The sequence below is a fragment of the Podarcis erhardii genome (assembly GCF_964252035.2).
Source record: "Podarcis erhardii genome assembly, chromosome: 11".
In the NCBI taxonomy this organism is placed as follows: Eukaryota; Metazoa; Chordata; class Lepidosauria; order Squamata; family Lacertidae; genus Podarcis; species Podarcis erhardii.
The window spans coordinates 4,408,816-4,421,210 of NC_138501.1; the positions used below are offsets into that span (position 1 = coordinate 4,408,816).

Genomic DNA, 12,395 nt, shown 5'->3' on the forward strand with positions numbered 1-12,395 from the left:
TTGAGTAGGACTAATATTTCATGCCACCCAATGGTTCTGTGATGAGCGCTCTCCCTATATGGTGATGTGTGTTACTTCAAATAAAGATGCAATTATATATATAGCTTTTATTAAATTGTTTAATAATAACTACCATTTTAAATTATATCTGTACATATTAAGATATTGTAAATTGCATTATAAAGACTCATAATGAAAAATAGTATCTAAATATGTAAATAAATATATTATTAAAAATGTGTAATCACTGCAGGCTCAAGTCCTGACAAGAGATTAATTACACCCAGAGCAGGCACGGGGGCAATAAAAATATTGGAGATAATTATTACCATAAGGATAGAACACTATCTGCTTTTGCTTTTAAACCTGCCATGTTACATACAACTCTATTCTCTAGAAGTCATATGGAGCACATCTCATACAATTAGCATGTGTTCATTAGAGAACCTGGAAGTCAAAAAGAAGAGAAACCGAACCCTTTAAATTATGCTTAAAACAAATTTTATTTTACAAAATAGTCACCCTGGTGCATTTTGGCATTTCTCTTCTTCAAAGGCATTAAGACATAAGACAACAAACACTTTATGAAGCCTCCTTAGTATCAAAATATACATATTATACTAAACATATAAACAAATTGTATGGACCATCCATAACTGCTGAGGGGGATGCCAGGTGGCTACTGCAAATAGGCTTGCTTAGGATTTCATGGAGCTGTCCAAACACATTATACATCTAGCCAGAGATGCCTTTGATTTGCTTGTTTACTGGTTAGAATGACAACAGCAGATTCCACCTGCAGGGGTATAGGCCTGCCTAGGTCAGGATGGTCCACCCCAAGAGACTAATGGAATAGGAAGGATTCCTGCATGCTCGGGGGGAATGTTTGCCATAGTCAGTGCTTCTGCTGAGAACCTGATGTCACTATGGAACGCAGGCGCTAGGTTCCACCCAACTGTGGGGGAGCCCAGCGCACGTGCGACATCACGCATCAGGGGGAGGCTGGGAGGCCCACCGTGGGTAGGCCCTCTGGGGCCCATCACAGCCGCAGGGAGGCCCACCACAGATTGTGGAATATTGAGGGGGTCTGGATCCCCTCCTTGAAATTTTTAGGGGACCATTGGCCCGCCTATATAGCGCCCCTGCTATGGAATCACCAATAAGGGACCTTCTCCAATGCTGAGCCCAACATGGCATGTTGAGTTCTCTGGCAGCTTCAGACTATGAAGCAGGCACGACGGTAACAGCAGCACAAATTGTGGAAATCTCATAGTGAAGATGACCAAACATGGCTGCCAGCACTTACGGTAATCATGCCTATCTTGTAGCACTGACAGCAGCAAAGAAGGCTTCGTCACCTCTGCACCCTCTACGGAAGCTATTGATATTTGGCCAGAAGTGTCGGAACCCTCAGAATCTTGAGAACATAATCACTTGCCTTCATGCTGAACTGTGGTTGCTTGGAGTTTATTGCCCAACCATATGCCCTCTGGATGACTGCCCATCAAGGCTGATAAAAACTTGCTGGAGGGGGTTGACTGAGTCAGTCCAGAGCATAGTTATTGCTTCTTTGCAGGGGGAGATGTTTGGAGTGTTTACCTTAGCATGTAGAACATACGGCCCTTCCACAATCTTTCATTTGGGTTGATCAGTGGGGAGGAGGGAGTGCTTCCATGTGTAGTCTTGAAAAAAAACCACACCAAAATAAATAATTAAACTGTTGGAAACAATAATATAAAAAGAATGCTTTTCTTTTGCTGCAAAATAATGCTTTCTCATGGTGATTTTCCTATGCCCTTACCCCTTCTCATTCAGCTGTGTATTGTTCTATTCACAGTTGCTCAGCTGTTCAGTTTTCTCAACTAAACAAGAGCCTACCGGGGTATATTCTCCTGAATGTATAACCGTTTTGAGCCCATTTGCCAGAAGGCTTAAATCTTCTTATTTTAAATTTTCTTGTTATTACATGTGTAATATGTTCTAGAGCCTATTATGCAAGACTATGCAAGAATACGTAAATATACCAATCACAAGTGAAATAATTAACTACAGAGTCTTGAAATGTATAAATCTAACAGATGAATACAAGAAGTGAGTAGATTGGCTAATAAATGGAAACATGTTTCCTGTTCCAAAAATGATTTTGAAGAAAACTATTCTAAAACTCTAATCCTTTAACTATAGTAAGCAACCCCTATCTTTAACAGATTTTATTGTTGAACCTGGCTTTTAATACTATATTTAGTTTAAACCATGAACTACACAGGGAGCCCCTATCAAGTAGAAATATTATATATACATTTCAAAAATAAAAAATGAATATATCCAGGTGCTGAAAAATACTAAATGTATCTCCATATTAATTAAATACCCATCTGTTAAATACCTATCTGTTAATTTGCAAATAACAAGGCCTAGCTGGGTAGAAAAGGTTGTTACATCATCCTTGTTTTCTTTACTGAAGCATTGTGAAACCTTTTGGCTAGCTTGTTTTAACTGAGAGAACAGTTACTTTTGCTACTTGCAGATCTGTATCTCGTTTTACGAGTTGTTTGCTTTAAAGTGTGTTTGAGAGAAGAGGTGAGATTGAGAGCCCTCGTCTTTTCCTACTGACCTGTTTACAAAGCCTGAGATTAACTAGCAATGTAGTTAAAATAAGGCAAACTATTTTGGGGTGTTGGGGTGATATCAAATGCTAGTCATACTCAGAGTAGACCTTTTGAAATCAATGGACTCAAGTAATTTGTCCATTGATTTTAATGGGTCTACTCAGAACGTGACTTAGTTGGCCATCAGTCTTTGTTTTATAAAAGCAGGAGGACTGTAGTATAGGCTGCTTGGGTTGTTTACAATGATTTGGGGTGTTATCATATGCCTTTTATGTACATCTCCTTGCTACATTCCAATTACAACACTATATAAATGATAAAGAGTATATTACAACTATGTGGCTGGGCAATTGTAGGTTAAGCCAAATGCTACTGCTAATGGACTTAAATAATTGTTTGGGTAGGCGTTAAAAATAAAGATCTGCAGGCTTTGTGAGAATCTTTTTCATGAAGGACATGACCATCTACAAACAGCCAACAGGCCTCCGGATAAAAAGCTATAAAGAACAGCTTCAGCAGCTCCCAGAACATTTCCAAATAGTTTTGGAAGTTGTGCCTTTGTTCCTTTGCCATTTAGCATTCAGCGCCAGCTGGCTTTTGGAAGAACACTGGATGAAATAGCAAACAAATTTCTCTTTGAAAGCAGACTTAAAAAGGAAAGGTGCTGTGAAAGAGCCTAGAGGAAAGCCAGACTATTGAGTTGCGCTTCTAGGCAGAGCACAAAAGAAGGAGCCTTCTGGGAAACGCCTCAAGGGCATCAGGCCCTGTGGCATTGGAAGAACTGTTACATCCACCAGCTGTTTTTGTAGTGTAGTGAATTCTTCCTCCCTTATAGGTCTTATTTCTACTAACAGCCAGTTTGAAATCTGCCCCACATGGCTCATTGGGAGTGTTTCTGGACAGCAACAAAATACCGTATTTTTCCGTGTATAAGACGCTACCATGTATAAGATTCCCCCCATTTTTGGGGACTCCAAATTAAGAAAACACCCCCTCAGCACTACCCGTGTATAAGACGAGCCCCAATTTTAAACCTATTTTTTTGGTTAAAAAGCCTAGTCTTAAACATGGCAAGTGTTAACCCTTTTTTGGTAGAATGCCTTCTTTCCTCCAATACTTGCTTGTTAGCTAGACTGGCATCTTCTTGGCTCTGGTGGGACATCCCTTGATCTGAAGTATACAGTCTAGGGCCCCTGCGTCAGAGGACTGTGTGCAAGAGCCCCAGAGACTCCCATCTTGGTGGCACATAGCTGTCAACAGTCCTGTAACAGGTAAAGGACTGGAGCTCAGTAAAGCACATGCTTTGCATTCAGGTTCAATCCCTGGCATTGCCTGAAACATTAGAGGGGCATTACCAGCCTGTGTAGACAATACTGAGCTCAAAGAGCTAATGGTCTAACTCCAGAGAAGCAATGTATTATGTGTCAGTAGCTCATTATCCTTGTCTGAAGGAAAGGCTACCATCAGAGTCCCGAAATAGATGCATTTCATGGTACTTTGACACTGCAACACAATTGGGTTTGTTTTTTGCCCCTTCCTGTGTTTTTTAATTTAAAAAAATGATTTTGTTAATTTAGAATGGCTTACAAAATGCTGAATCAACAAACTCTCTAAGTGTATACAAAAACCAATAAATAGAAAAGCAAGGTAAAATCAGTATAATGTTGTCAACCTTGTTTCCATGCCCCACTCTTGTATTGTGACAGCCTAAATAGTTAAATACTGCATCATTATTGAAAATCCACTGCTTTTGTGTTCTAAAAATGCAGCGGTTACCAGGGAAGTCAAACAGCTAGGGTTGGAAAAACTCATTACGATGTGTGTATAATTAGAGTTGTTCATTTGTGAATAATTTGGAAAAAGCTATTGCTGTCCATTTGATTCAAAAAGCATGGTGCCTCTTCGTGCTCTGTAGAAACTAATAGGAATAGTTAAGTAAAGTTGTTTTGATTGTCTGACACATTTTCATTCTGGCCATTCTTTGTTTTTCCATCATAAGGTGTTCTCACTCTGACCCTTCAATCTGTCCCCTCCACAAACAATGACAAGTATAATATAAAAGCAGTTGATATAAGAAGCAAACAAAGAGCTTTTCTCATCATTTGCATGCCAACAGCAATGCTGCCGAGATTTATAATATATTTGAACAATTCCAGTTCACTTCAGTTGACAGGAAACTTGACAGCAAGATGCCTTTCTACCTGAAAACAACCAAGATCTAACGTTTGCAATTATCCAGAATCTGATCTTCTCCTACGCAAGATGAACTCGTATTTCTGAATTTTATTGAACAACAGTATGGAAGAGGGAGTGCTTTTTTATCCATTGTTGATCCAAATCATCTTCACTGCTTAAATGGAAATGGAAAAAATAGCAAGTTTTTTACAAGTCTGTAGTAATCTCTCAAGAAAGAAAACAGGACAAATGGACTTCTTTTATTGACAAAGGTAAATAACTGGGGATAATTTTATACATACATTATTTCAATTTCTTATTCATTGCTGTTAAAGTTTACATGAACTGTTTATGATAATATTTAAGAATATTCCTCTATACAACTCTTGCTACGACATTATCAGCCCTACTTTATCAAGTTATGTTCTCTTTTGCTCACTGTTTTTAAACCATCTAATGTAATGAGCTTCAGCTTTTCCAAGAAATCAACCAGTGCAATTCTAGGCACGTGTACCCTGCAAGCTAACCCCACAATAGGGGGTTATGGGGCATGGATGGAGCAGAAGTCTTCCTCCAGCCAGCCCACACCAGCTCTGCTGGCCTCCACAACAATGACACTGGTGTCACTCTTCTGGTGTGGTCTTCAGTCTGCCTGAAGTGCAGGTAGGCAAAAGATCCACCACTGGGATTCCTGCAAACAAAAATCCAAAATGAGCCATTTTCGGGTCATAGAGGGGCTGAATCAGTCTATGATTGACTGGGTCTTGGGCTGGCCTCACTGGCAGAGCGTTGGCTCTGATGTGGACCTGATTGCTACGCCAGCATCAGGTCTTTAGCTGTCCCAGCCAGTGGGAGCAATGGGGCTGTGGATACGACTGTGGCTACACCACTGTGTTACAATCCGCTGTTGCCAAGCTGGGTTTGGGACTGCTATCCCCCCTGGAGTAAGAGCCATTGAACACAGTGGGACATACTCCCAAGTAAAAGTGTAGTATTGCACTGTTATTCTGTTGGTCACTGGACTTTGAGGGAAACTATTTTACACATACTTTTAGAAAACATAAAGGCTGTAAACAAAAGCAAAGCTGGATTGTTTTTTGTAACTAGCTTAAGACATTTTTTAACTGGCTTCTGACATCTCGTAGGAAACTACAAGGAGGAAGCAGCTGGAGGGAACAACTCATGGTTTCAGTTTTCTCTACACAAATCCACACAGAATATGGGAAACAAGCAAGATGAATTGGAACTTTTAATTCAAAGTGGCAAATATGTCCTGGTAGGCATTACTGAAACCTGGTGGGATGAGACCCATGACTGGAATGCAGGAATTGAGGGGTTTGACCTGTTTAAAAGGAATAGACTAAACAGGAAGGGTGGAGTAGCAGCATTATATGTATAGGAGGTGTAAATTTGTGAAGAAATCTGGATCATGGAAAGCAGACTGAGAGTATATGGGTAAAATTGTAGACGAGAGAAACAACAGTGACCTTACTGTGGGGTCTGCTATAGATAGACCACCAAGCCAGGCAAAAGACTTGGAGGATGCCTTCCTAGAGCGGATTACCAAACACTAAAAAAGGAGAGATATAGGAGACTTCAATTTCCCTGATATCTGCTGGAACTCAAACTCTGCCAAGAATGTAAGGTCTGACAAATTTCTCCACTGCCTTGCTGACAATTTCATATCCTGGAAGGTGGAAGAAAAAGGGGATCATCTATCCTAGACCTTGTCCTCACTAACAGGGAGGAATTGATCAACAAAGTGGAAGTACTGGGAAACTTGGCAGGAAGTGATCAGTTCTTTCTGGGTTTCATGATACAGAGGAAAGGAAAAGCTGAGTGTAGTCAGACATGCGCTCTGGACTTTAAGAAGGCCAATTTTGAAAAACTGAAAAAGCTACTGGATGAGATCCCATGGTCAAAAATACAGAGAAGGGAGTCCAAGATGGATAAGTGTTTCTAAAAGGAGAAATATTGAAGCCCCAAACACAGACAATTACAACAAGAAAGAAAAGTAGGAGGCATCTAAGGAAACTGGTGTGGCTGCATAAGTAGCTTACAAATGAGATGAGAGTTAAGAAGGGCACGTATGATTCTCAATAAGCAAAGCTGGAATATTCCTCCAGATAGCATTCATTTTTATATCAATGCTACTGGTGTAACTACTGAAATGTTTCCACAACATTGCCTTCACATATTTCTTTTAGCCCACCTAAGTACCCTTTTAATTATAGCTTAACAGTATTTGTTCTCCAATAAATTTCCCCCTACCAAGGTACATCTAACCTTCCCAGAAGTTGCATTACGCTCCCAAATGACCCTACTGCATTCATCTGTCCACCATGCAGTCATATTCCAGTTTCTTCCCACCTCCTTCCATCTAGGAATAGCATGAGCTGCTCCCAAAATACTTTGCTCCAGCTTTTTAGAAAAACTCTCAAAACCATTGAACTCACATGACCTACCAATATCCAAACATTTAAGCCTGATATCTTCTCAAATTCTGTGTAGGGGCCATATCCACACCACTAAATTCCCATCTCCATAAAATAGCTACTGGGAAGTAATAACTTCTTATACAGGGTGAATCCGTTAAAAGAGGCCCCGTGGATACAGAGTACACAAGTTCCACGGGGGCCTCTTTTAAGACTCACCCTGTATTATTGGAAAGCTTCCAGCCACTCCTAGAAATTTCCCCAGCCACACTGAGCTGCAAAAGGCTTAAATACTATCCCTGCCAAGCCAAGCAAAGGATTCTACAAGAGTCATATTGAGCCAGGCACTCTTACCTTTAAAAGGAAAAATATCCCAAAACTGTGTGTAAAGCTCCTCATGTCTATTATTCTTCTGACTATGGAGAACCAGTGAGAGCTCCACAAGCCAAGTTTCTTGAACAGAACTCACATCAGGCACATTCTTCCTTAACCATGTGCACTCAACACGATAGGGTATTCTTATTGAATACAATGGCAGTCTACTCAGCAAATTCTTTAGCACTACCTGCATTCGAACTCGGCACTGCAAAGCCCAAGACGTTTGCTCCAAAAACGTCTTCTAAACGTTTGCTTCTAAAAAAACACTCCTCTGCTGCTTTCCAAAGTCACACCTTTTCTGATCTTTTACCTTTGAGACATAAACCACGAAAGCCATTCTTCACGAACAGCAAACCCACATCACCTTTCTTCCCATGCACCACCACCCGTTTGCAAGGCAGCTCCCAGTTACTAAAAGAGCCCGTCGTTTAAGGCTGGGCCTCGGCTGGAGGGGTAGTTCAACAAGGGCGTGAGGGCTGGCGCATTGTTCGTGAGAGACAGCTTGCTTGCATGCGCAATCAAGTCAGTGACTGTAAAGACCCCACCCCATTTTATGGTGACCGGTGGGATCCATAGCTGTCAACGTTTTCCTTTTTTTAAGGGAAATTCCCTTATTCCGAATAGGATTCCTCGCAAGAAAAGGGAAAAGTTGCCAGCTATGGTGGGATCTCGTTGTCCAGTTTATGCTGGTCTACGACCGTAATAAAGAGTTGCTGTTATCGTCGGTGTCCAGTACAGTGGTGCCCCGCAAGACGAATGCCTCGCAAGACGAAAAACTCGCTAGACGAACGTGTTTTCCGTTTTTCGAGGTGCTTCGCAAGACGAATTTCCCTATGGGCTTGCTTCGCAAGACAAAAACGTCTTGCGGGTTTGCTTCCTTTTTCGTAAAACCGTTAATACCCGGGGAATCCGCAAGACGAAAAAATCGCAAGACGAAGCAACTCGCGGAACGAATTATTTTCGTCTTGCGAGGCACCACTGTACTATGAGCAATGGTGACTCTACAGTACTGTATATTTGCAAAGTTGCTTGCAGAAGGGGCATGCCATCAGCAGCAAGCCCAGCTGGAGGGGCAGCCAATAGGGAAGCTGCTTCCGGTCATGCGGCTTGCTGTTTCGGCGTGGGGGAAGCTAGGGAAGGGGCGAGGCTCCTGCAGGCAGGAAGGAGCGAAGCCTCCTCCGGGCTCTGCGCGGTTCTTGCGCTCTTCCTGCTCCTCCCAGATTCAGTCCAGTCAGTTCCTCCTTAGAGCGCGGCTGACGTTTTCTTCTTCTAGGCGTTGGATAGGTAGGAATTTTGCAGGAGAAGTGGAGCAGTTGATTCGCTGGACTTTTATTAGCCCTCCTCTTGAGATATACACTCGAGGGAGGTGTGCATGAGTGCGGAAACAGTATACTGTATTACAAAGAAGGTTGTGGGAGGAGCGCCCTGCATTCCCTAAAGCAGGCATGGCCAAACTTGGCCCTCTAGCTGTTTTGGGACTACAACTCCCATCATCCCTAGCTAACAGGGATGATGGGAATTGTAGTCCCCAAACAACTGAAGGGCCAAAGGAGCTGCTGGGAAACCAGAAACACACTCTTCATTGCCAAGCTTTGTACATAAATAAATGAATAAAACACTAGTGAAAATCCTGTGTAAGCATACAATGGATGGGAAGTATTCACGTGTACAGGGATGACCAAGATGGTTTGCGTAAACGGTACCGAAAGAGGGGCAGAGAGAATAGAACTGGGCTGTTGTGGCTTCGCAAATGACGTGCATTTGCGTTTAGGCTTGAACTTGTTTACAAATGGTCAGAAATATCATTCATTATATTTACATCCCGTCTTTCCTCCGAGCGCCAGGTGTTCGTGTACATGCTTCTCCCACTCCTAGTTTTATTCTCACGACAGCCCTGCAAGGTAGATTAGGTCCGAGGTCCCCCGCCGCACATTCAGGGCTTTAGGTTTTGCAGGGAGCCTCCAAGAGCAGAGAAGGCTCCTTGCATTACAGAACTTGGCCATCAAATTCGTGGCAGCAGGCGATACACGGAATAAAAGCGTCAGGCCAGACGCTGGGCCTTTACAGCGAGGCCCTTCCCCATTTCGCGATTGCTTGCAGGAGAAGACAGTGAACGCCCGAATAGGGTCAGAAGTGCTAATATTTAAGGCATGAATATTACCTGCGTAATTGCCTTGATTCTGTCAAAACATTTAAGTAGCTACCTTTCTACTGGTAGGATGGGGTGTGTGTGTGTGTGCACACGAAGGAAACAAGGTTGGAAAACACTGGTTTAGACTAGAGCTCCACCCGCTCCCGTCTAACTGGCTGTGTGTGCTTTGTAGTATGTCTTGAGAGCCTGGTTTTCAGTGTGGAAGTGGCAGCCAGGGATGCTGGCAACAGTCAGGCTGCATCAGGAGCTGAATTTGAATATATAGTTGCATCCCATCAGGCAATATAAAGACTGGGAGCCAGGCAGCCATGTGCCATCTGAAGCTTGTGCAGGGTTCTTTTATCTCCTGGTTTATCTCATTTTGCATTTTTATGTTGTGAACTGCCCTGTGATCTTCGGATGAAAGGTGGTATTAATAATAATAATAATAATAATAATAATAATAATAATACAGCAACAAACAGAGTTGATGTAGCAGCTTGTTCATTTCCTCTGCCTCTCCCTGCCCCAAACCAGAAAACAGTTATCAATAGCTCAGCACTGACATAACAATATGGCACCATCTGCTGGCGGATGAAGCAGCACCATCTGCTGTCACTTGCTCCCATAATTCGCGTGCGAATGTCGCGTGTTATTGCTACACTCTCATTCTTTAAATCCAAATTCTCTGATGCCAGGTGCCCCCAACCCCAATGAAAACATGATAGAAATATACAGTGGGGGGGGGTCATATCATATGGGCTAAGTTTACCTGTTTGTTGTTGTTGTTTAGTCGTGTCAAATAAATACTGACTATCCAGGTCTTAAAGACCAACTAAGTCAGTTCTTGGTATGAGCTTTCGTGTGCATGCACACTTCTTCAGATACACTGAAACAGAAGTTTCCAGACCCTTCTATATAGTGAGAAGGTGGGGAGGGGTATTACTCAGAAGGGTGGTGGGAATGGGTGATTGGCAGATAGCTGTGATGAGCCTGTTGACGACTCTTACGACTGCAATAGGTCTTACAGGAAAAAGCAAGGGGTGAAAAGGTGAAAAATGGCTTTGTCATGTATAATGAGATAAGAATCCAAGGTCTTTGTTCAGACCAGGTTTCTCCATGGTTTTAAGTTTGGTGATAAGTTGTAATTCAGCAGCTTCTCTTTCCAGTCTATTTCTGAAATTCCTTTGTAGTAAAACAGCTACTTTGAGATCTTGTATAGAATGTCCTGGGAGATTGAAGTGTTCTCCTACTGGTTTCTCTGTCTTGTGATTCCTGATGTCCGATTTATGTCCGTTTATTCTTTGGCGTAAGGTCTGGCCTGTTTGTCCAATATAGAGAGCTGAAGGACACTGTTGGCATTTTATGGCATACACAATGTTAGACGATGAGCAATTAAATAGTCACGAGATGGTATGTGTGATGTTGTTGGGGCCAGTAATGGTGTTGTCCGGGTGTATGTGGCAGCAAAGTTGGCATCTGGGTTTATTGCAGGCTCTGGTGCCAGTGTCCGTGTTAGGTCTGGTTGTAGTATTATTGTGGGTTAGGAGTTGTTTAAGACTGGGTGGCTGTCTGTAGGCAATGAAAGGTCTTCCTCCCAGAGCTTGAGAAAGAGAACTGTCATTGTCCAGGAGAGGTTGCAGATCTCTGATGATGCGTTGTACTGTTTTAACTTGGGAGCTGTATGTGATGACTAGAGGTGTTCTGTTATTTTCTTTTTTGGGTCTGTCTTGCAGCAAGTTCTCTCTGGGTATCAGTCTGGCTCTGTTGATCTGTTGTCTAACTTCATCTGTTGGGTATTTTAGTTCTAAAAAGGTTTGCTGTAGATCTCTTAGGTGAGAGTCTCTGTCTGTAGAATTGGAACAGATGCGGCTGTAACGTAGTGCCTGGCTATATACAATGGACTGTTTGGTATGTTTGGGATGGTAGCTAAAGGCATGTAGATATGTTTGTCGGTCAGTTGGTTTACGGTATAAGGTGGTGTCTATGTGCCCATCCTGTATTTTTATAGTAGTGTCCAAAAAATGTATTTCTTGCATAGATTGATTCATTGTTAGGTTGACTGTGGGGTGAAAATCATTGAATTTCTGGTGGAAGGTGTTCAGGGTCTGTTGACCATGTGTCTAGATGATAAAAATATCGTCAATGTATCGCAGGTACAAGAGAGGTTTGAGTGGGTAGGAGTTTAGGAAACGTTGTTCTAAATCTGCCATGAAGATGTTGGCATACTGTGGGGCCATGCGGGTGCCCATTGCTGTGCCGCTGATCTGAAGGAACAGGTCATCACCGAATTTGAAGTTGTTGTGGGTAAGGACAAATTGGCAGAGTTTGGTGGCAAAGTCCGCTGTGGTTTTATCTGAAATGGTGTTCCTTATAGCTTGTAAACCATCGTTGTGTGGGATGTTGGTATACAGAGATTCCACATCCATAGTAGCTAGTATAGTATTGTTGGGAAGATTATTTAAAGATTGTATTTTCCTCAGAAAATCTGTGGTGTCACGTACATAGCTGGGAGCACTGATGGCATATGGCAGACCAACACGGCTACCTATCTGTATCCAGGTCTGGTATGGAAATTAGTAGTCTGCCACCCCTCCCCCCAATACATTTTCCTAGTGTTTTGCTGGGAAAGGCAGATAACTTCGGGGACGGGGCGGGTCTTAAACA

At 42.4% G+C, this 12,395-nt stretch overlaps 1 long non-coding RNA gene across 1 annotated transcript; it reads right to left on the reverse strand.

Moving 5' to 3' along the window:
- Positions 1-484: 484 nt before the first annotated feature.
- On the reverse strand, positions 485-4,954 carry LOC309352554. Its single transcript, XR_014161366.1, has 2 exons — positions 4,811-4,954; positions 485-1,682 (listed from the first exon to the last, which is right to left on the reverse strand). It is a non-coding gene; the product is annotated as an uncharacterized lncRNA (long non-coding RNA).
- Positions 4,955-12,395: the final 7,441 nt, after the last annotated feature.